The following is a 26,356-nucleotide window of genomic DNA, read 5'->3' as shown; positions in this document are numbered from 1 at the left end:
ATGTGTAAGTGCATGAGCTTGTACTGTATGTGTGTGTACGAGAGTGTGTGCGAGAGTGTGTGTGTCTGCAAATGAGAAAGAGAGGCAGAAAATCTGATGAATTGTCTCATATATGGAAACCATCAGCAGTCCAGTGATTTATGGGGTTAATAACGGAGTCTATTCACAAGCCTGCAGTCCTGTTGTTTTTCTGTTTGTGGTGGGATGACAGAAATACTACAGCCAAACCACCCATTTGCTCTATCCCATCCTCATTCAGAAACCCATAAAGCCAGTCCTCGCTCGCATCTGTACCATTTGGCACTACGGGCAGCACCATGTGTACGGATGTGCACACACGCACTCAAATGGTGGCTCTGTTTGAATTTGCACATATTTTCTAAGCAAGACAAACACAATTACAAGCCTAGAATTATTCTCCAAATGTAATGCTCGAGATCTGCATGTCTGGGACGAACAGACTTAAAATAAAGAATTTAAAATGGAATCAGTCGTTTAAAACACAAGAAAATGTGTGTAAAACCAGCAGAAGTGACAAGTGCAGGACTGCAAATGCTCTGGAGGTAATGTTGGCACAGGGACGATGACCACATGGTTTTTGTAATGCAAGTCTGTTTCTCCTGTTAAACCTTCAGTCAGGTATAAAATGTGCATATAATCCATACTTTGTTTGAAATCATACAGCAGTAGCAGGTAAACCAGGAAAGAAGACAACACTTTTGGTCTAGCATTTTATGGTAATCTACAGCAATTCTCAATACCTACGGGCTACATCCCATAACAGATGGCCTATGCTCGATGAGCCCTCAAATTTTATTCACCACCAGGTCTCGCAGATTCTCAAAATCACACATAATTCAGATAATATCGTAAATACTGCAAACAGCTCTGCACCCTCGATAAAGAAAACTGCATTTATGTTGTTCTACAAGCAACAGTCATCGTGTACGAACGTGTTGTACATTGCAGTTGTGATGTTAACCACATTCATAAGCAAATGCCATCTGATCGTATGCAGTGTTATTTGTAGAATATCACATTCAACAGTCAAATCGCTCATTTCATAGAAACAAATAAAGAAAATGACCATGTTATCAAAAAGACATCAACTGTAATGTACAATAGATGCACCTGTTTCAGTGCTGTCTGGGGTAATGTAATGTGTACATCGTCTTGAGTTTTATAATGGGGGCAGTCATTATACATGCAGAGTAATGAAAAGATAATTATGAATCCCCCAGCCGTGTTCTGTCATTTGGCAGGCTCTTTAACACAAAGCATACGTTCCAATGAGCCTCAGCTAATCTTCACAAGAGACGAGGAAATTGGCTCTCTTCAACCGACTCCATTCCACTTTTCATCTGCGGGCTTGCCAGTTTTGAAATCAACATGAAAGATTGGAGTGTGAGGGGCAGAACAAGAGCAGGAGAGCACATGAAAGCCGAAAAGTAAGCTAGAGCAAGGGACGGAGCGGAGGAGAGAGACATGGCGCCAAACAGAAACGAGGTGTGGGCAACTATAAAGGAATGAAAAGGGGGGGAGGACAGAGCACAGCAGCAGTGCTAATATGTTTACCTACTTAATGCTACTGTAGTGCTGATTGCTTTATCAACCCAGTGAACCTGTATATAAGACGGAAGAATCAGAAGCAGTAAGATCGATGAGGCTAGCATGCAAGAAATAATGTAACGAGAATATCTGCAGGATGTGTTGTGAAAAGAAGAGAAGTGGTAGAAGGAGCAATACTGAGCTGAGGTAGCTATCGACTTGTCTGCTGAACACTTTCCGCTGTCACAGCAGGCTACAGGTTACAGTATGTGATTGTGGCAACTAGACTGAGCAGGCAAGAGTTAACAGGAAGCTGCAACCTCCACAGTTCTCTAATTGCTGTATTAAGTGGTGGGTAGGAAGATAAAAGGGAAAGGTGTGGGGCTAAATGTGTGAGGACTCATAATGTTTGAGGTGCAGAGTGAGACAAATTAGCCTGTTGATAAAGGCAGCCATGGAGGGAATGATGGTGTGTTTGGAACATTGTCGCAGGTTGATTGATCACCTTGCCACAGCCCTGTGTGTGTGTGTGTGTGTGTGTGTGTGTGTGTCTGCGCAAGTCAACTCATGTGTTATAAATGTACTCACAAAAGCGGTGCGTGATTAATTACGTCTAGCGTCATTCCACCCTGGTTATCAGGATGCAATTAAAACTGAAAAGGAATCAGCCACGAACATTGTCAGAGTTGTACAGTTGCATAAATGTGTTTGCTTAAAATTTCACTATTCTGAGGACACGCTCAGTAAATCAAAGCCAGGCACTATCAGCAGGTACGTGAATACACATCCATCAAAAAGTGTCCTCAAAGAAAACAGGCAATTCAAATAGCCACACAAAATATGTTTTGTCAGTTTTGAAAAGTAAAGGAGCACAAGAAAGGTGTTTGCATACAATTTGTAAAAAGTGTTAGCCTGGATTTGATAAAAGATTCTTTATTCTAGTGACTGTGCTTTCAACAAGCCTTGAATGTCTGTTGTCATACTAATGCAATTCCTTTTGACAGAGACTCTTTTAGCCTAAAATAGATCCATCAGCAATCTCAATATATTCAGTGCACACAAACACATTTTCACTCACACACATTCGTGCTTAGACACATTAAAAAACCATGCATCATGAAGTTTAACTGCAATAACTACAGGCACGTACTGTAGATAAAGCATAAACGCACACACACAGGATCACACACACACACACACACACACACACACACACACACACACACACACACACACACACACACACACACACACACATTCTGAGGCTTATAAAGAATCTGCAGCTCAAGCTAGAGGCCTTGATATGACAAAGACACAGCTCAAGGATAGAAAAGCACTTTTCTCTCACCAAGGCCGATTGCTGTGAAATGGAATGGAAACAATGATACCTATAGCGAACAACAAGCAGGCAGACGGACAAACAGAGGGAACGAGCTAACATCACATCAGTGCCGCTGCCACAGCCTCGTTTCATCGACAGTCAAAGCCATTTAGACAGAAGCTGTTAGATGGCCAGACCCAGGGCTGCAGCAGCCACTCTCTCCGAACGACTTCAGAGCCATATTTATCTGCATTAGGGATTAAAGTGCTGGGGACAATCAGATTGGAGATGGCTAATTCCACAGCTGTCTACCCGCAACACAACAGTTGATTATTCCTTAGACTTTATCTCTGTGTGGGTTTAGATGAAAGAGCTTGTTGTCTTTTTTTCTCTTTCCCCTTGTGTTTTTCCATTGCTTGTTTATCACCCAACCTTCGTAGCGCATCCCAAGCCGAAGTGGCTGGGTTCAAACAAAATGCCTTCCTGCTAATTATCTGCAATTCCTCATCTTCATAAGACCACTCTCCCCCCACTTTTGCAATTGAATGAATTTGAATAATAATGACTACTTGGCTCGGTGCAGTGTAAATAACTGGCTGGTGCAGGCTAGCTGTCCTAATTTCTGTACTTGTTAGGAGACAGGTTAGACCCCTTAAGGAGTTACTGTTGGTAACACTGATGCCAGGTGGTGTGGAGAAGACCAGATCGAGGCTACTGATGAGTCTGTTTAGTATAAGATTAATCAAATATTTGTTTAGCCTATAAAATGTCAGAAAAGGATGTGAAAGGAACATTACAATCTCAGAGCCGATGGTGACATCTGACCAACAGTTCAAATCAAAGAAAAAGTGATGTCAAATAGATGCAGAAATATATTGATACTTCCCATTCCAAACGTTTCTTCAGAGGATCATTTGTCATATCAGAAGATTGATATCTAAACGTTGTATTTTATCATCAACAGGGACACAATAGAAAGTAACTATGCCATCACCAGGATTTAGTCTCAGTGATACCCAACTGTTAGGAACATCTCTTTCTGCCTGTCAGAATATAATGAGGTATTGCCAGATGAGGTTATGCAGCTTTTCTGTATCTGTATTGGTCTCTGCAAAACCATTCTGGTTTAACTTGCTATCAGAATGGAGAGAAAATCAGTGGTACCAAGCATCACTACCAATAATTATTCAATTTACAATGATATTAAGTGGAGAATTCAGAACGAGCTCAAGCACACCGATTGCAACTGGTACTGAAATGATTAATATCTTAATCAATTACTCCATTGACAAAATTAATTGCCAACATTTCTAGAAAATTCATTTCACACAAGCAGTGATTAATCAAGAAAACATTTACTGTTTTTTAAGCTGCAACCAGTAGTTTTATAGGTCCCTTTGTCAGTCCATCAGTCGGTCCAAACACATTTCTCCCCACCTTGAAGTCACAGTTTAGCCACAGTGTGTGTTTGTGTTCAAAAGGGGATGTAGTGGTGAAAGTAGCCAATGACAAAAAGGTACTTTAAAAAGATTTTAAAAATTCCCCTTTGCTTTAGTATAATATCATTGCAAATTGAATACATTTTAGTTTCTGGACTTTAAGCCCGTACAATTTGAAGATGTTGTTAGGGATGTGCAAACTTGTGCAAACTTTTTATCTGCATTTTTCACAAATTTCAGACATTTAATAAAAATGCAGTCGATCAATGAATAGAAATTAGCAACACATTCAGCATCGAGTAAATAGTTGTTAGCCGCAGCCATAATAGCAACAAAACATCTGTGATGCATTTGTAGGAGGAGGGAGGTCACATCAGATCCATCAATGATCCATCAGTGAATGCCCCTTTTATAAAAACAGCTCTGACTATTCATCAACCACCAACTCTTTCCCCTCCGAGTATATATTCAAGGAAATTATTCAACAACATTCTTGCCCACGCACTTCACCCTAATGTTCATTGCGCCACACTTTTCTGTTACTCAGCACTGACCCTCGCACCTGCTACCAAAAAAATAAGAACACGTTGAATTGCTTTCCACCCACTTATCTTGCTTACACTGTTAAAGTGCCTCCTTATTGACAGATCTCCTGATGATTCTCAGTATGCAGTGGGGTAATGTGTCGACAGGTACAAACAGACTGCGCATTTTTACTGGGTTTAATGTGTTGGTGACACGGGGGTACAGCTGGCATGCAAATACCAGCCCCTCCCGGTTCTGTTATTTATGAACCTGACTCCTATTAATGAGTGCAAGAAGACTGATAGACTCATTCAACCATACACACACAGAAGCACACACAGAAAGAGCAGAACATACAAGATTGATGTATTTACCATTTTGAAAGTTCACCCAAATGTAAATAATGTCGGTAAGGTTTCAGTAAGGCATTTCTTTTTTTCTTCCTGACTGACATCAACGCTGTGAGAAGCAGAGGACGTGAAGGTACAACTAGTACAAGACAGAAAATAATAATATACTCCTATTATTGAATTCTGTCTACAAGATAACCACATAGAAAACATTGTGTTTTTTCTTTGTTGTCGTATTTCACACATTCTCATGGTGTTTATAACCATGGGGCACAACCAAAGCAAAAAACAATACATAAATGACTTTTAATTAGTTATTCATGTGTGTTACAATCCTTTGTAGCAAAACCAAGACCAGATCATCATTTATGTTGTAATGATATTTGCACTAGCCTAATTATATATTTGAGAACCCATCACAGTAATAATGCCATCTCAAATACACCTATAGCAACAAGAAGAAAAACTAGCTTTAATAGGATAGGAGAGGAGAAGAGGATCTATCTCCAAAACACTGACAAATAATATTTATGAGCTCTTGAAGTTAGTTGCTTCAATGCATCCCAATATGGCAGCCTAAAGCTGGTTTAAGAAGACAAATTTGAGAACACACTGACAGGTCAGTAAAAGTTTTGACAAAACTACACTGACATGAAGGCAAATTTGCCTCCTCCATGAATGTGATAGCTTTCAGAGGGAACACGATGATAAATTGGTCTGCTCCGGCACCAGCAGGGACACTACAAACTCTGGAAGCTGCCGAGCTCTCACTCTTCCTTCAAGGGAATCCTTTATTAGCCCCAAAGCTCCATCTCAATAGCAGAAGATTTAAGCCTATCCCTTTTTGGATTTCAAGCCCCACATCTCTGTGTTATTTCTCTATCCCTGCTGGCCCTGATGAGAGCTGTCCACCCTCCTCAGGCGCCCGGAGCCCCATCTCACCACTGTATCACCTCCCACCCAGCCCCACTCTGCACAGTCCCTCCTCTGCTCTAATCTGTGATTCAAGCTCCACTGTGGGTTAATGCCATTGGACACACTCCCACCCGATTCCAAATCTCACCTCTGGAAACAGATGAAGAGCATGTAAGATGGGTGGGGTAATGTGCGCGAGAGAGAGGAAGAGTAGGGTGGATCTAGCTGTATGCTACAACTCCACAGCCGATTGAGGCAGCAGTGTGCAGGCTCTACGGAGGAGTAAATCAGGATTACTCTGGGGAAAACACCCTCTCCCAGTGATATGGCAGTGTTGGGGATGAACACTCCTGCACGGCCCACGCAAGCTTTGTGTGAAACAGAAAACAGGTGACTGATCATAGCGGTGCTGCAGGACGGGGAAGGATCTAAAGGAGCCCTCCTGAGATTAACTGTTGCTGGCTAGACTGTGATAAAGGAAACGGTCACCTCATGTGAGTCAAATCAAAAACATCTCAGTAGCAAGAGCCTCTTCAAAAGGAGTCTGGTTGGGACCAAATGATACGATATATCTGAAATACCCCAAAATGCAGCAGATTCAGGTGCACGCCAGGTGCTCGTGGTACTGAGGCTTGAGTCTAACTCCCAGCCTGCGCTGCAAGAAGAGACTGTTAAAGCTGAGATGCCCTAAGAATAAAGTTAAAATATGATAGCAAAAACCCAGCCCGATAAACACATAAATCACTGCAGGTGAGCAACAAGCAAAACACAACAAGGATGTAGCGGAAAGCTTGCGAGGCTTGAGGCAACTTGCAAAGGGACCTCACTTTTGGTTGTTGTTGTTGTTCGCTTTGGTGTGAGTGAGTGGGTGTTTTGCCCAGAGGGAATGCTTTCTACCTCAGTTGGGGACTGTAAATCTCACATAAATCTGCTTAAAACTGGGACACCTCTGTTTGGAATACAGGGATCATCAGCAACACATAAAGTATACTAAAGAAAGTACAACAAAAGTACAGCCCTGGTGATATTCTATATACTTTTCATTGTCAACAAATCCTATGAAAGGAATAAAACTAACAATGAATAGATCCCACAAAACAAGTATCGCTTGTGCATGCAAAGTCTGATGACGCTGTGCCATAGACCTCCATTTTTTTTTTATATTAAGAACACACATGCACGGAGTGACATGTTGCTTTATCACAATAACTATGTGCACTGTAGTTTAATCTGAGTCTATCCCACATACACTGTCCTGCTGTCATAAATACTTGCTAATGCATCAAACCTGCAGGTAACCATTGTCCCCAAAGAACTCGCTATTTACTCCTGTTTGAGTAATGTTTGTCAAAAACTGCAGTGTCAAGCTGTTTCAGGATATTATTTAGCCCTTTTTTTTTATTGTCTAGTCAGAGAGAGGCTGGGGAAGTCGGAAAGAACTGAGACACAGAAACTCACTTTTTATGGGATTTGTTGAGAATAAGACAAATAAAGAACATCATCTGCCATATCCCCTAAGGATAAAGGATGATTCAGACTCAATCCTTGTGTCATGAGTTCTCATACAAGGTGAAAATACTAGATTTCAGTGGACTTGGCCACATGTATTGTATTGCTAGAAATGCTGTGTTCTGTACATAGTGTCTTAAATTCTCAAAGGGCATCTTGTTCCGATCAATAATCAGACAGGTTCTTAGGATCTCTGCCTTTATAAAAGCCAAGATATAAACCAAGATAGAAAAGGAGAGCCGGTAGGACGATGGAAAGATACAAATGCAAATGGGTTACGTGGTATAAGGATCAGTCACTCCTCTCATCGTAATTGCACATGACATTTAATTGTGAGAGTGGCGTGTTGTTTAATCAGATGTATCCTCGAGCATCTAATTAGTCTTCGCCAAGAAAAGAAAGAAAATTCAAGAGCAAACAAGCCCTCATTTGTTTTGTGGTGTTTAAACACAGTTCATTGCCATGTATTTGATGTGGAGTAATCGTTTACAGGGCGATCTACCCCACTTAATGTGACAGAATTGAGGTCGCCTTGACTGCATTTCTATATGACACACAGGAGAGGTGCGTGTGTGTGCCTGTAGTGGTAAATGCCATCACAAGGGCTTTTATTGACATCTCAACCTTGCAAATAGAAAACTTTTGGCTGACTCCTGTCCACATTCATTACCACCCCCCTCGAAATTTAACTCAGCCTCATGAAATGACACTCTTGAGGTTAAAAAAAAGATTTTCAGTACTTGAGAAAGGCAATTAATGTCAAGAGAAAAATTTTCAACGTCGTTGAAGCCTGGAAAGTATGGCTAATATCCCTCATTAGTATGATAAAGGTTTTCACTCTCCTTCAGTCTCCATCAGGGCTCACTTGCTCTTCAATGGTCACAATGTATATGATCCAAGACTCATTTCTCATCAACTATTCAAGTCAATCATGTGGTATTTCCTGTTAATGTTCCCTGTAAATCTCAGATAAAAGCACATTAAACTGTTGGTGTTATGTGAAGCTATTGCTGACTTTTTACAACCGTCAGCCGGTTAGAAGGGCTATGTGATGCTACATCCACCATCTGCTACAGAGGAAAGCAACAACATTTTTCAATTCTCTAGCATTGTCATCATCTAGGACAGGAGTCCCAGTTCAGCCATGTCTTCCCTACATTAACATGCAGCTCAGTATAGAAAGTGCAGAGGCCCATACCTAATGAGTCATGTTCCCTGTCCTCCCCGTAGCAGGCTGATGTTCCCAATGAGCTGTGGCTTCCATTCCCATTCCTTTCTCCCACTCCCACTCTAAGGACCGCAGCCCCTCTCCTCCACTGACAGCCTTCATCCCCGCTGCTCACCTGGAGCCGCTCACATCAGCACCACCATAATGGAGTGTGAAGTGTGAAAACATTTAACTGAGAGGCAGGTTCATTTGAGCTGCATCATTTCCAACCCGTCCAGACAGGAGACGTGTGGCTTTCATTACACTTAATGTCCAAACAGACATGGGCAGCATGCAGGTGCTGAGTGCCATTTGCAGTTTTCCATTTATGTTCTACCTTCAGATAAATAAGAGCCAGGGGGCTCAACGACTACAGGCATTGTGTATTCATTGCTTGGTTTGATAGGTCTGCAACATTCTGCCGTCAAATCATCTGTAGTGAGTTTCCATGCGTTCATTGTTTCCCCACCTTATCAACAATGACCTCTTGAACCTCAGGGTGTTTATTTAACTACCCTGCAGCTTCACTGCATGATGACTTGTGCTATTTCTTAATTCTTGTGGTGGTTTGTGATGAGAGCCTGATGCTGCAGTGTAGCATTTCAGCACTTGGCTGGTGATTGTTTACCTTCCCGTATCCTTATCCTCTGGGAAAACCTTTATTGTACATTGCTGACCACAGGGACATTTTCACTGAGCGTTGCAACCTGGTGTCCTACTTGCTTTTTAACAAACAGCATGATCAGCGGTGTCATAAGGACTTCACAAGAGCCCTTTGATTATGGAATCCCCAAACTCTACGGTCAGCACCCTTTCCATTTTCACCCCTTTTGATGATGTCACAAGGTGGGTTCCCCTTTCCTCCCCCCTCGTTTGTCATGGTGGCCAAGTTCCATCGCTGCACTCAAGAGAGCCCTTCTGTCTAATCACTGCTGCCCTGCAGAGTCTCTTCTCTGCCCCCAATCCCATCTGTATGTCCTGCTCCTAAATTACCCTGGCTAAGCACCCTCTCCCACTCCACTCAGGGCCATTACGCGGCCTGCCCCTCCCTCTTTGACTGCCAGAGTTTCAATACTGTGTATGCTGTGAGGGTTGCCTGACAAGGCAGGGGTCAGACAGACAGCACCTCCTCTTCCTCAAATTACAGCTCCATGCCAACACAGGCCTCATCACAGGCCTGACATTGTAGCATCAGCAGCACATTGAGGCTGTTTGAAGGAGGCTCTCTTTCACTGGTCTCCAAATATCATAGGTTTTTATGGTCGTTAAGCCTCGGAAGATGTGGGGAAACAAAGAAAACATCAAAATGCAAATGTCGAAATAGAACACAAAGCAAAGAAAAAAACCCTGAAGCTTGGAAGAGAAGCCAAAATTTACAAAGAGATGGAAGCTAGACAAGTAGGACATGGAGGCTGCTATGCTTGTTTTCAATCAGGTACGCTGCCCTGTGATGTGTCTTTTATTGTCACCCTGCCCATGGCACCCTAAATCTAGTGGCCATTTCAAGTCAACCTGTCAGCCATGGCGCAGACCAGCGTGATAGTTTATAACTGCTTTAATATTTCAGTCCCTCATGGAGAGATACTGACCCTCCCTTCTGGCCTTCCAAGCAATGGGTGAGGGATTAGACTTGGTGGGATTCTGGGCCCTGAGCGAGCCTCTCTTTTATGCCTGCCTTCCTGCAAGCTGTTCCTGGACTTTTGCAAAGCCCACTGTTTTTCCTCTCGCTGTGCTAATTTATCTAAAAACATAGCACCCTGACAGCCAGAACCCCAAGCTGCCTTTATGGGTTAGGAGGGTGATTCTTATCCAAAGCCACTTGGCCCATCCATCTGTTTGGCCCTGGAACCCAGGCATCTGCTCACTGCTATTGTTAGGCTTTGTCAGATGACAGGCCAAGACCCTCATGGGGAACCTTGGTCAACTCTCATACACAGTTATGTGTGTATGCACACGTACACGGATGCACATGTTTGTGATTGCCTTCAAGGGCCAGAGAGAAAGGCCAAGTGCTGGCTCAGGCCACTGTCTTTGTTATGGTGGCCTGCAGTGGAAGCAGCAGTGGCCAGAAAACATGCTGCGAGCCCTTGTGTCATCCCAACAGACCCGCCTGGGTGACCTCCAGCCACAGTAACAACGCTTTCCAAGGGTCGTGGTTTACGGAGTTACTGTCAGACTACAGAAGATTTCAGAGGTGCGGGTCAATGTTTTGTTCAACTTTTAACCTCAAATGGACCTTCAGAATACATAAACTTGGAATCCATTTACATGCACAACACATGAATGCATTCACTGTATACATAAATCCACAAAGAGCATACGCAGCAGTAGCATGACTTTGGAACATAAAAGCCTTTGCCTTTCTGGAAATATGTTAAGAATAAAATGTGGCCTTTCATCTTTTGCAACCCCTTACAATTGTTTAATGAATTAATTTTCATTTTCACTTAATGTTGGATAAACGATTTCATGTAAAAAAAACACAGAAGAATTACAAACTCTCCGTAAAGGTTTTAAGGTTTGATGCTGGAGAAACTGAGTAGATTTAATCAGAAAAACACCACTTAATTCTATCATATTATACACTCTATACACTTACTGCTACTTGAGTTTTACTTTGATCCCACACGATTGCCAAATTCGACCTTCTGTCTGTCCCCACTGGTCTAAGTTCCCAGCAGGACTACTGTTCCAGGTCAAAGATCTCTTCTGCACCACTTAGTCAATTCTGTTTCTCTGCCCTGCATTAACGTTTTATCAGGTAATTAAACCCAGTTTTCTTCCCTGATGCACATTTTTGACTGAATGATGTGAGGAGATGAGAGAGAGAAACCTTGCTGCACACTGTGTGGTAGACCTTCACTTCACCACCTCAATGTGCATTTTGTTTTTCTTATTCCTGTGTTCATCTGTTCTGCCTTTTCCACATTTAACTTTTCATACATTTTGCAGTTTTGAATAATTAAGAATGTTGATTCCCAAATCATGAAAAATTAATGTGTGAAGGATGCATAATTAAGCACTTTAATTCTAGGCTTTCTGACGCATTCCTCGTTTAATTATCATTTTGGGGGAAGGGTTGAATATAATGGGAGGAGACAGATACATTTCATCTTTGCAATGTGATGATCTAAAAAACTCAGCACTCATGAGAAGAAAATGTGAGGATTATCTCATGAGTAATGTGTGTGAGGTCTGGCAAATATCTCCTATTCAAAAGTGCACAATATGTCATTGTTTGGAGATATTCTATTGTTAAAGTGCAAATGGAGTCTCTAAAAAAGACTACATTACATAATTAAACTTTGTCGTTTTCTTACAGAAATGAACTGACAAAGACTTTGAATTTTTTTAGCAAAGCCTTGGAGCCAAACACCAGGTTCCAGCAGCTAATATACCTCATGTTCTCAATGATGAATGGAAGCCATTATGCAATGAATAATAGGAGTCAAGAGGATTTATTACATGCAGCACGGTAAAACTTCAATAATGCATCCAGCATTTTCTATACACAAACATTAGCAAACAACTTCCTTTATAAGTGGCTGCATTCTTTATGTTCTATCCTTATTGAAGCTGTCAACATCAAAACGAATTATTCATAATTCTTATTAAGAGTGATTAAATGTCCTTATGTCTGCTATCCATAATAGATAGCCCTGTGACCTCAAACACATAGATGCGTAAACTATACATACACACATTAGGACATATATGGTTTGCTTAAAAAGATGGTTAAATCAACTACATCCGGCACAAATTAAATACCATCAGTTAAAGAAATCAGGTTCATTATGTTTGTATTATATCGAGCCTCCACGTCAAGTGAGTCTGACACATGTTTACTTAATATTCAGTTGTTGTTAGTTGTTTACTTATAATCAGTGTTGTTTCCTGAGGTCACAATATAGGTCGGTCAATAAATCAAGTGCTAGTATACAGAGTCTGAAAAGGCTTTTAATTACGAACATATTCATTCTGTCCATCATTGTTATGTGTTTTATTAATCAGTCGGATTGTGCGATCTCATCCTCTTAGTTCAAGTAACTATTTTTTAATATAGTTACTTAAATGTGGACAAATACTACCAGTAGAGACGGTCAGTATATCCACAAACTTCTTGTAGTCTTAAAGACCAAGACCTATTTCTGTCAAATTTCTGCTTTATTTCAGGTAGTAAAGAAACCAGCATTGGATGTGTGTTGTAGCTAATTCAACCTTTGTACTGAATAAGCTCAGACACACTTCTGAGAAATTGTCACGACTCAGCACTAGCAGCTAGGTTAGTAAATGTGAGCAGGTGCGCCAGCCTACATCTTGACTCAAGCCTCTGCCCTCTCAGAGCAAACTCATTCTCCCACGATAGCAGCAGTTGGAGCAATTGTTCACCATGAGAATATTCTCAAGGACTATATGCATGTTAATACAAAAAATACCTTATAATTTTATCTACAAATATTAAATATGCTGTATTTAACTTGTGATTCTTTTGTGATAGGGGTTTCAATTGTGTTTATCTTTTCTGCCTGAATAAGAACTGATTTACACCAGAGCGAGCATGTGAAAACTAAAATATAAAGTTTGTCAGGAAGAGATTCCCTTATGAAGGAACATAGTTTAGCTTAGCATTTCGCAACTTTTAGGAAAAGTATATAAGATATTTGTGTCAGCGTGTGTGAGTGGGAATTAAGTGAGATCAAATATAAAATGAGTCACAAAGAGAGTTGAGACAGTAAGTACAAGATCCACGAGTAGATATCACTGTCTGTATGTGGGTCTGTGTTCAGGTGGTTTCAAAAGTAGCAGCTTCTGTCCTGGGAGGAGCCATGGAGACACAGGGATGCTGCTATAATGTGGCTGCTGGTTAACTTCTCAGCCTCCTCCACACATTAATTAGCACCCAGAGGAAAAAGGGAGGGGGAAGTGGGACAGAGGGATGGTGAGAAGGATGATTGGGGGGTTACAACAGGGATCCCCTAATGACAGGTACAGCACAGTGCATACGCTGGAGGACACACCAATGAAAGATAGAGGAAGTTCTTGCTCTAAAATATTATGTTATTGTTACTGTTACTGCTCTGAGACTATCAGGGAGGTGTATTTTTTAATATTGGTTTCTCACAGCAATACAGTAAACAATTACGTTTATTATAATAATTATTATTATTATTATAAATAATAATAATAACAATAATAGTAATTATTATAATAATAATAATAATAATAATAATAATAATAACAACAACAACAACGACAGGTCTCCTCAAAATAATTAATCAATAAATTAAGCTTCAGATCTCAGGTTGAAGCACTGAGTACTTGTGCATCAAAGGATTGATTTTAAAATACTATGTTTGCTTGCTTAATTGCTTTATTACTTACTACTTCTACTTTATTACTTACTTAACAACTTACTTAAGTAGTTCATGTTTAAGGGCCAGATCCAGGTCTGGATGCCTTTCCAAGACTTAAAACAAAGCTTGTCGAGGAGTTTTAGTGCACCAAATGTCTACAGCAAAAGTCCTTAAGATCTGACGCCTGTTTTTTACAATTAAAGATAAAAAGTTGTCACCGCCTTTTATTACATTTGAGACTATTTCTTTCTGCATTGCAACTGCATGGCACTATACATCTATTCCTTACCGCTACAGTGGAGCTGCTCAGTGGATAGTCATATGAGACTATGGATGTACCAGGCAGCCCCAGATGTAAATGTGTGTGTAGGTGTGACGGTGTGACTGTGAGACAGGGCAGTTTCTTTTATGCTCAGTCCACCCATGAATAACCCAAGAGTTATTAATAATCATAAACACTGACTGAACTAAAATAAAATAAACGATGAGCCTGACAACTCTTCTCAGCTGCTCTGTATCTGTAAAGCATATGCTTTTCAAGGTTTTCTTTGCAATAAGTTTATGTTTTTTTGCTCTGTTGCAGACATAAAATGACGTTCGTAAAAGTACTGCTCAAATATTGGTAAAATTTCATAAAATCCAGACAAAAGACAAAAACTTGTAATCAGTAATGTGTCACACAAAGTTTCTTCTATACAATATAGCTGTTTGAGAGAGGCCAAATAAAGTGCTTCTAATTACAAAGGCTTGTTGCCAGCTGTAGCCAGTTTATATGTATGTATTCATCAAATGCTTCACAATAGCTTTGATCATGAATCAAACAGAGATGATGCTCAACACAATCCACATTTTGGTGCCAATCTTGGAGACCTCACAAGGGTATAATCCAAACACCACCATAATCTGAGGTACATTGTTGTATGGAAAACATGAAAAACCCTTCTCTCTTCACATGCCAAAGCATTAGATCAGTGTTTTGCCGCCCCTAATTGTGGAGATTTCAAACAGAGATAGCGTACAGTATGTGTCTATGTGTTTTGTGTGTGGGGGGTTACAAAATGACTTAATACAGTTAATAAACTGTCACACTTGCGTCAAAATGAAGATTGCTTGTGTTAAAGTGATAATCAGAGAACATCCTGACACAGATAAATCTCAATGGACCAATGTTGTTTAATATTAGAAAGCTTACGAATGCTGAATTACAGCCATTAAAGACTATAGGAATCTAGATAAGGCTTAGATTAAAATGCTGGAGTTAAGATCATCAGTCGCCCAGCGGCAACATTTCTTTTTCAAGGAATAATTAAGCCTTACATTATTAGGACCAAGGGTGTATCCCCACTAATTATCACCCCTCAGTACTACACTCAGCAAGACTGCATGAAAACATCTTGCCTAATGCGGTCCTGTTTTAATATTCTGCTGCTTTTTAAAAGACACCCAAATGGCGAGATCAACCTAATCCTGTCATGCAAAATTGACACCCTCGTATGCCATCTGTTTAAATACAGTAAATCTGGTTTAACATAACCGGCTCATAATGAAAAGATAGTAATCCTGTAAATTGGGGCAATGAGAGAGACCAATATCTTTAAATGAAAACTCCAGCTCAGCTTCAGTGCTCCACATTTCCATCTTGGCAGATCGAGTGCCAGTGTAGCCTAATGATGCTTAGGATAATTTTCCATTTGTTTGATGTGTTTCATGGATTCAGGTACAGTTTCCATTAAAGTGGGTCACTCAACATGTAACTGAATACTGGATATGCTTACAGTCAGGTGAATAAAAGCGGTGGCAATGAAGCGGATTATTAGCTACCTGCTGCCAATGAGTAACCATAAGCACCCGCAATGGAGGTGAAGGGAGAGGATGGGGGTGTTGGGGGATTTTGCAATTTATTATCCTCTGGCAATTAGCCAGGAAATGCTACAGGCTCTTTGATTGTGGGATGTTTAAAAATGGAAGAGATAAGAGAGAGCCACAAATGTAGCAGCCCTTCCTCATGGTAGACACTGGCTGCAGGCGCAAGAGATAGCAGAAGCTCTGATAGTCTCCTAGTCAGACGGAAAGGCCCAGATAGGCAGAGCTGAACTGATCCACTGGTGATAACTCCTGTCAATCAGGCCTTGGGCTTGATTAATACATGCAGCTCATGGGAAAATTAGGCCAAATGGGAGGTTTGATGTGAAGGGTTACAGAGAATTGAGTTATGGAGGATAAGTAGAGGAGATGCAGTAAGGCTATGGCTCAGCTAATGATAAAGAGTGAAAGAGAAACATGCCAGTTAGGTCATCTCTTCCAGGGAACGGAGAGCTCGTCATGGGTGAGGCATTTTGACTGGCTCACCCTGGTCATGTCAGCTTGGGTCAAGGTCGCAGTGAATCTGTCACTGTCTTATGGTTTCAATCAAAATTTTGATGAGGGACTTGGTACTGTCTATAACCCTTGCCCTTCACTGTCATGTTTGAAGTCCATCTTTTTGGATCCTGGCCACAGGGACATCTACTGTACTGACTTTTTCATCACATTTAGATTTTGAGCGACAGTTGGACTGAAGTATAATCTAAAATAGGTGAATTTTAAATGTACTGTTAAGGCCCCAAACCATTTAGGAAATGTTTATAAAAAAGAGACACATGATTTGTGATATACTATCCAAATGTGTTTTTAAATGATGGACTGGAAAACATGTGCGTTGAACACAGAACCCATTTTAACCTGGCATTAAATGTGGTCTGTGTCAGGGTGCTTTATCTCTGTAATGACATTGGATCATGGGTCTTTACACCGGTCTTGGTATTAATAATCGTCCCCGTTATCGCAATTCTGTCCGCATTATGATGGGATCTCAATATGCACATTAGATCAACGGAGACGGTGGATTTGGTGGTCAAGGGCAGTGAAACTATCTCCTGCTATTAAGCAACACATTTCCTCCTTGCTCTTTAGATGGCCTCCATTCAGTTGGAACAACTTAAACTTTAATTCAAATAAGATATCTTGAAAACATTGTCAAACTGTACAGATAGCATTTATATCTGGCTAAGATCAAATCATACCCAAACCTGCCCAAGATGTGGTGGTAAATCCAATCGGATTCTTACAGCAATGCACCTACGTGAATCTATATCTGCATTAATTTGCATTTTTCCACACCAGCAGTGGAATGTGCAAAAAAAAAAAAAGATGACAAAGGTAACACATGCATTTGATGCTTGTTAAAACAGATGTGTACACCATTAGTTCTATCACAGCTGATTCTATTCCCACTCTGTTTCCCAAACAAGCCTTCTTAACTTGCCCCAAGCACTTCTATTTACTGCATCAGTTTTGCTGTTGTTTACGCTGTGTTATGAACTGCATTAGTTAAATGCCAAGAAAATAAAAAGAATATATCTGAGTTCTGCACAAGAATGATTGTTAAAGGATGTTGACACATCTAGGAACAGAGCCGTGTTCACCCACACAATCTGCAGAGGGGGTATGAGTAAAGCAACTTATCCAAGTTATGAAATAGACATTTAATAATAGCAAAACAAAGTGATTATACAGAAGTATCCTTCTGCAGCCCCTTGACATCAGAACCAAAACAGAAACTGCTGTTAACAATCATATTGATTCTTTTTATGCTTATCCCACCATGTTTTACCAGGTGTATTCAATTCACAGCTGTCCTTGAAGCCTTGTACTTCAAGTCAGAACACACTGAGACAAATCTCCCCTACATCCCTTCCCTTCTTTACAGTGTTAACCCTAATGACCCTAGTCAGAGAGGAGCGAGAAAAAACTAATTCAGTGTAACTTTTTAATGTCTGCAGCTGATTAAGATAAAGCCTGCCTGTCTCATCTCCTCGTGATTCTCTTTCTCACTCCCCTCTGGAGCCAATTTTGTTTGGTTAGGAAGAGTGGTAGATAAAGCTGAGAGCTGGCAAGTTCTCTAATCTGAGGAGCAGTTGGGGTGACATGGGGGAGTAGTGTGCTCTCAAAGCATGGACAGATAAAAAAAGGGTATGATTGTGATCAGGAGTTTGATGTTGGGTGTAAGATAACAAAGACAGCTCGTCATCCCAATGGGACGAGGTTGAGGATAAAACCGCCCCCTCTGCCTTTTTTCTGGTTTAACTGAGTTGGGGGCTTAAGCCAACAAAAGTAGTTGTGAGGGGAAATGTGAATTGGCAACAAAAGGTGATCTTCATTTCTTCTCCAAATTGTCATATTCAGATCATATGTTATTTCCTTGAGAAATAAATAGGGTCTTTCTCAAACCAGACCCTCCGAACTCCCACTCTGCCAGTACACTTGGGAGTCTAACTGTTTGTAGTAACACTCACGGCTGAATGATACGCCCTTCATTAAGGTGTAGGAAAGCGGCAACCTTCGGGATGAAGTTCTCACTCTCTGGCGGAAACAGGAACTGTCATACCTTTTTGTAACAATTGTTTCATATCAGCATTTTTTTTTGTAAACATCTTCTCGTTTTTCACACTAATTTTTGAAAGCGACTTGATTCATGCGACAATTCCTGTAAATATACAACACTCCATCGAACAAAAACGACTAGAGAAAGGTCTACTTGATCTTAAATACAAAGTAGCCTTTCAATTCATAACGTCTGTATAACAACATTAAATGTCTATCTTTGATCAGTTCACGTTTGTACAGGTAGTCGCACAGAACTTGAATTTTCGTGGACACAACATGGCATTAATTCAGCATAGACGTAGACTCACCTTTGGAGGGTTTTATAACCCACTTCTACTCAATGCTAATTGGTTTGGGATGGCACTTCATGTAGCACACCGTCCACATAGACAGTCAAACAGATTGGAAGTGGGAGAAGGTGTTGGGGGGTTTAAGAAATGCCCATTCATACAAAATGTTCTAGCATATTCCTTCACTAATTGTGAAGATGAGTGGCGGTGAACTTCTGAAGTGTTTGAAAACACTGATTTGGTGCTACTTGAGGACTTAATGTGAAGATGTGTATGCAATGATAAAGGTGTATGCCACACACACCTGAAACTAGGTGCAACTGCAACCACAGAATTGGAAAGAAACAGCACATGGGTGTGGTCAACTATTCTTTATAATTTTAGTGAGGAAGAATTTCCAGATGCAACCAGTGCTAATACTGCTGCTCCACCCACCCCTGCACAAGCAGAATCCTTTGGCTCCATGAAACGATCAAACAAGTACGAATGCAAACAGCATTTGCCCAACATGTTCAACAGCAAACAAATGGAATCATGCCAAACATAAATGTTTTTGTCTGCTATTATGCAACTGTTAATCCATTTAAAAGGGGTTTCAAATAAAAGATGCATTTAACACAGGCTTTATCAGACTCCTGACAAAAAGTGTTATTTAAAATTGTTTACAAAGAAACAATTTAAGACTAGAAAAAAGCAAAAGGACTGCAAATACAAAACAACAGGAGAAAGTAAAATTAATGTACTAATGGAACAAACATTCTGTTAGGAGCCATTATCCACAGTTATATAATCATGGGGTTGAGATAATAATTATTTTAATTATTCATAGTAACAGGATTATTTACAAGGGATAAACCTGCAGAGTAGCAATGAGGAAGTCCAGTTAAAAAAAAAAAAGCTCTTCCCTCAAGGCGCACTGAAGTAACCCATTACAGCACATACAATAAAATATTCATATGTGATCATGATGGCCTATTTACAGGAGCACCACACCTTCATTCGAGCCACTGTACACTACAGCTAAGTGGATAGAGAACATTTGGGCCTCATCTACCACAATAAGCCACTGTGTGGCCATCTGTTTGAAAATCTGTAGTTCGTTTAAGCCACAGTAGATGCACAGTTACAGTACTAATATGATGAATATGTATCATGCTCCTGCATCTGTTTGGTTGCCTTTGCAGAGCCTAAAAACTAAAAAGTGAGAGGCTAGGCTCTTCAGTAATTAGTCTTTTGAGTAATATGTCCATGTATATCTTGATAAAAATGGTCAATATTAAGCTTAATTTTCATCTTTTTCATTACAATATTGTAAAAATAGATAGAGACAGAGAAAACATAAAATACAATGTAATACATATAATATTCTGGCTGATAAACATATTAGAATAAAGCATTAAATTGTTGGGAATGAGGCCTTTGTGATTCTAGGGTGTAAGTAGGTTGTTTTCCATAATATCCCATCATTAGATTCACCTGTGGTGGCAAACTGTCAACTCGCATCTGCTCATTCATCTGTTAGAGTCAAAGTCTATCCTCTCAGCTGGTACTGTAGGCTGCCACCGAGCACAGATTTGGGGCATGTGTGGGCATGGATGAAATTATCTTCATTAATTGGAACAGTGCTCCAATATGCTAATGGCGTCTTCTTAATCACAAACGCATGTCGACTGCAAAAAGATTTTGTCGCTGTCGACAAACTCAATAACTACATCTCGGAAACTGTCCAACTAAGTGCTGGAAACATTTCAACCATTATTAGCAACAAAAGTGAGACCATTGGAGAATTTTGTGGTGAACGATCACAGTCAGCAGCTACTTGAGTTACACAGAGATTGAACCTGCTTGTCAAAATGCAGCTCTGCAGTTTTACTTCTCGGCTCTTTGCAGAGTAACACCTCTCCTGAGCTCTCGTTTATAAGCAGTGACACTTTCCACCAGCTTTTCATGGCTCCTTGGAGACCCTTATTTGCTATGCAAGTGTAGCAGAGCAGCAAGTTCAGCCTCCAATGATTCTGCCTGATATGAAGTGAGGTGCCCTGCTTTCTTTTGTACGAGCAGGTGTTATTCAAACTAAGACTAGTTTGTCAGGACTTAAAATAAGATGACAACAAGAGTGTTGACAGAGTACGGAATAACAAATGGCTATTTATAGACAAGACAAAGTTATTCAGACCATCAACAACAGAACAGAGAAACACAAATACTTTAATCTCTACCAAAGGGTCCAGTTATGTTCCTCAGACGGCAAACAAACATTTATTCCATTGCACAAATGTGAGTTTGTCCAAACATCACCTTATAGCACGTTAAAATCTTCAAGCTCTATTCAGCACTGAAGCTACAGTGAAGGATAAGAGCTTCTCAGGGAGCCAAACAGCCATTCTTCTTCAACATTTGCATATCCTACTGAGACAAGCTTGGCTTCAAATTCAAAAGGACAGAAAAAGAAACAAACACATACAAAAGCAAAGCGCATTCACGAAGCCTTTGTATTTGAATAATCCAAGGCTCTATGTCTTAAATATTTTTGCTATGGGAATCCAAGTAGGCGTTTAATGTATAGAAATATTTAATGGCTGGTGTGGTTGATATTGTGAATGAATGGAGAGATTAAGACACGGCTATTGTAGTAACATACTCTAGGACTGCAGAATATTGGCTGTTTCTGTTCTAATTGAAAAAAAAAATTGAGCCAAGAGGTATTTCTGCTGACTGACTCATTCTTAGGCTCTAATGCTCTTAAAAAGAGCTTGCAGAGTTGCATGTCGTTGCTATCATGGCAGTGATGCACTGGTGCTGATCCCTAAATAAGATTTCATCCCCTGCTCCATGGATTAGAGTAGTGAAAAGATTCAACTGTAACATATTATCTCCTCCACATGTGAAAAAAATGGAGGGGAATCCATGGCTTTAAAACTGTGATACTGTATGTCTGTTACAGTCGTACACTGCTACTCACACAGTCCCTCAAATTTCAAGGTCTGTTGTAACAATTGAAACCACCGGGGGGAAAGAGTCAAGAGCAATGACATACAGGACTTACTTACTTCAGTCAAGTTTGAAAACTGAGTAGGCTTGCTTCCGTGCTCTCTGCTTTCTCACACTGTCAACTGGAGCTGACAGAACAAAACAGTATAGTGCCACCTGATATCCCACCACTCACTGTTCCCCAGCCCCCTCTAATAATAGTCTGGATTGAAGATGGCCACCCGAGTGTATTCTGCATCTGCATTTTCCGCAGTTTGGAGCAAAATGGGCTTAAATCCATCATCTTTTTATAGTGTGCTTCTTTGTATTCACCATGCTTGCTTGCACCATTCAAGACATGCCAACACACTAAAGCGCCTTCTAGACATGCACCTCCTTATGTACATGTCTGTGTCATGTCTGAGAGAGAGACCCCAAATAACATTTATAGGGTAGAGTAAAAGTAACAGCGCTACTGAATGAGTCTGGATTAGGGCGGGGCATGTTACCCTGCTGTGAGACGAGGGAAGGGAGAATAAAAGATATGCTGATCGCACTAAAAACACTCAGGATAAGTTGATCATGGCGAATTTCCATTATCGGGATAATCGTGAATATGAATGACTTGAAAAAGACAGCTATTTCATTACTGTACTGTGCTATATAGATTATTTAGAATTGCCACAAGGGTGAAGCCTGCATCTTTTCAGTCATTCAAAAATCCTAAACTTGTCACCAAAGATGACGGCACAGGCTGCCCCCACAAGTTAAATTGGATATGAAAAGATTCATTCATCACGTCCAGTTTGCTCCATCTCTGTTAGCACAATATTCTTTCTTAACAAAATACAAGGTCAAGTGAATCAAGTATGTTTTAGTGGCAACACAAGAGGTTTTGCCCAGTCCTAGCATTTCTGCAGTGCTTTTGAATAGATTTAAAATATCAAAATATATATTGTGTATTGTGATACATTACTAAGAATATTGTGATTTTATCTAAAGTCAATATTGCACAGCCCTTGTCTGAACTGAATGCAGGTAGATAGTATAAAAAGGGAAACATGCATAGAGAAAAAATTAAATGCATGTTGTGTTCTGCCTCATATAGAGTATTGTCATCCATTTTATGTTAAAACGCAAGTTTTATTTAAAAGGTTAAGTAAAAAAACAAAACCCTCGTATGAGCGCAATTCCAATCAGACCAGCATGTCCTCACTACTGATCATTACTACTATAATGAATACCAACCAAAACACTTTACATTAGGGTATATAGGAATTCATTGTGGACTGATGGACATGATAAAATAAGGAGCAGAATTCACTATCTAATAAATGATGGAACTTATTAAGGGATTCACTGACAGAAATTCAATACTCCATGAAAAAATAAGTTTTAAAATCCATCACTGATGCAGCCTTTGAAAGAAGTGACAACACTCCTCCTTCTTGATATCATTACTTTTGAGCTACCGCTGTTCAGAAGCAGCTCACTCTTGCACTCCAAATGGCAAACATCACTCTCCTGTCATGCCTGAATAAAGCTGTAAGAAACATTAACATAAAAGTCACCTAATGACCAAAGGCTTGTTTTTTAATCCATGAAGTAGGATTGCAGGATATGATTAAACAAAAACAAAATCACATTGCGATTATTTTATTTTCCATTTTTTAAAATCATGACTTTGTGACATTTGTCAGGGTCTATATCAAACAAACATGTTTTCTTACATCTGGAGAACAACATTTGTGGGACAGGGCATCTCTGCAGCACTACAATACTTCATCAGAATACTGTTTTGTCACACATTCGTCAAAAATCTAATTATATTTTTGATTAACTGTGCAACCCTAACATGAAGCCAGCAATGTTACTTATTCCATGTCTAAAAAGGGCTAAAGCTTTAGCAGCAAGTAAAGTGTGGGACTGTGCTATTCACTCTAACACCTTTCAGGGCATTACATGTAGGTAATGGTGAGGTGGTTCATTAAGCTGAGCCGGTGGTGTAGCTGTAACATTTCCTCAGCTGAGTGGTCCGGGTGGAGGGCTCTGATGGCTTCCCACACTGCACAGCTGGAGGCGAGTGGCTCTCGGCTGCCTGACCTGTCATCTGAGCAGAAACAGGTGAAGCCATTCTTTGTTGCACCTCTACACCTCCTCAAGTGTGCTAAACTGCAGTTATATGGATATTGCGGCGCTGCTCAGTCACAGAGGTGAGGTCAATAGTGTGAACAAAGAATTTGCAATGGAATTAGTGGTGGCTACTTCGAGGAAAATTAATGTACTGGGGTACAAGCAGTCATTGACAGGAAGAAAGAGCTGAGGAAATTCACATTGTGGTTGTTTTACAGTCTACACTTCACAGCAAACTGTTTTTCTACACAGAAAAGGGGCATGCACTAACTAGGCACAAGGTAAAGATTTCTACTATGATATAAGCCAAGAAATGTACTCCACTATAATGTCACTGGCATCTCTATTCCTAGCTCACTCAAGCCTCTGGACCTGCCCCGCCTTTCTCCTCAAATTAGCTTTTCACCTTTAATTATCCTGTGTCTGGCGTGGCGCAGAGTCGAGACAATGTTGCACACACCCATTAACACAAAAAACCTGTTTGGAGAAAACAAATGCCTTCTGCTTCCCTTTTTGAAGTTCGTTTAACAATGTCCTCGAGCCACCATTTTCCAATGTGTGAGGAAGTGCCGGCAAACAAGACATCCATCAAATTGACAGACAAAACAAATTACAAGGCAAACAGAACCTTAATGTGTCACCAGAGCTAATGGTGTCAAGGCTGGTTGGCAGTAGACCCAGACACTTGCATGCTGCTGCTGTCACACTCATATGGCCTTGCTCTTCAACTCGCAAAAACGCCCAACTGAAGAGGAGAGAGGAATGGCTTCTGGATAACACTCAGGTATTAACACCCTACACACTATTAACAATGCATCAAACTTAGATTCATAAAAGTCCATTAAACCGCAGCGAGTCAGAACAAGAGGCTTTCATGCAGGTATGATCTATGTGTACTGTGGCCTGTGCTCACAAGTGAGATTATTCTTTAAATGAATGATGCAGTCTCCCTAAAGCCAATAAAAGTGTAATTACATGCCTTGGGCCTTGGTGACGAAGCCTGTGCTGGTGACAGCTATCTAGAAATGAGGAAGAAAGGATTACCTTCACTTTTCATCTAGCATTGGCATGATCATCCCTCCACAGGGGTCACCTTGGACGAAATGCCACAATTTTACCAGTCATTAAACTCTTAATCCAGCCTCAGTGTGCAGACTTCCATCTCATCTTTCAAAGCATCCTCTGCCTTATATCACTTCATGCTGCCATTGCATCATAGCCACCCATTACGAACGAAAGCAAAGGTGAGAAACCTCTGCTGGAACAGTTACGACACAGAAGAAGCCAGAGATTGAAGTTCACAGTGATTCAACATTTTCTCATTTCATACATTTTATAGGCTTAAGCAGAAAATGATCCTTGGCAGGTAAAGCAATGTCCTGAGAATTACTTTGTTTTACACTCATCGCCTTCAGGTTAATATTCTACAAGTTATTTTGGTCTCTGCATGAAATCGTGCTCTTGAACCATCGCGGGGCATCAGCTGGAAGATTGCAGAGATCACTTGTTAATATTCCTCCTGCTGTATTTGCAAAGCGAAGCCATTATATATTCAGAGATGGGGAGATATTTTTCATGGCAGGCAAACTGAACATGATAAATTGGACAATAAACACTCTAATCCAGCAACACAAAAGTGCACAGAGGCACAATGCTGCACTAAATACGACTTCACAATGACAACCTCCAAAGCAACACTGCCAGTCGCAGGAGCACAGTGCTCACTAAGAATATCATGGTCACACTCACATGCAGGTGTTTATTATACAATCACTTCTTTTGATAATTGAAATTTATATTGCGTAGCAGTTCATAGCCCATACAGAACTGGATTTCTTACTGTGACGAACATAATGAAGGTCTTTGTCTCACCCAACCTGCTATTAGCCATTATGTCCATTTTAATTTATTTTGAAAATTAACAACACAATATTCCAAATTAAACTCTGCTGGGTAGCTTGAAGGGTTTCTTCATGTTGTGTTTTTGAAAATGCTAAAAAATGCTGGTTCTCCATAACTGTGGGACCTGATTCAGATGTTTGGAAGTTTGCTGTGCCAGTGGAGCTCCAATTTTAAGGCAGGAAGCTCAAAATCAAATAAGAATATATTTACAGGCGTTGCAATGCAAAATATTGTAAGAACAACATTTTTATCACTGCAACCAAATTATACTGCCAGACACTGATTACAGTTCTTACCTAAGAGCATCTATGTTAAAATGTCTATAATCACTTCACAACATGCTTCACTGCAGTTAGAAGCGTTCATACACACACTACTGTTTTTTTTTTGTTTGAAAAAACCACATCTCTAATCGTTATAGCCTGACCACAGAAACCACTCTTGCCTGTCTCCCAGTCGTATCTGTGT

General features: G+C 40.4%; 1 protein-coding gene across 8 annotated transcripts in view; it reads right to left on the bottom strand.

The window, feature by feature from the left end:
* Nucleotides 1-26,356, bottom strand: part of robo2 (roundabout, axon guidance receptor, homolog 2) — a 311,369-nt gene that overhangs the window by 226,785 nt on the left and 58,228 nt on the right. The gene's annotated exons all lie outside the window — the stretch shown is intronic.

Source organism: Pagrus pagrus (assembly GCF_965226575.1).
Source record: "Pagrus pagrus genome assembly, chromosome: 4".
Lineage (NCBI taxonomy): Eukaryota > Metazoa > Chordata > Actinopteri > Spariformes > Sparidae > Pagrus > Pagrus pagrus.
Note: the sequence above shows the minus strand (reverse complement) of the source record. Positions and strands in the feature narration are given on the sequence as shown.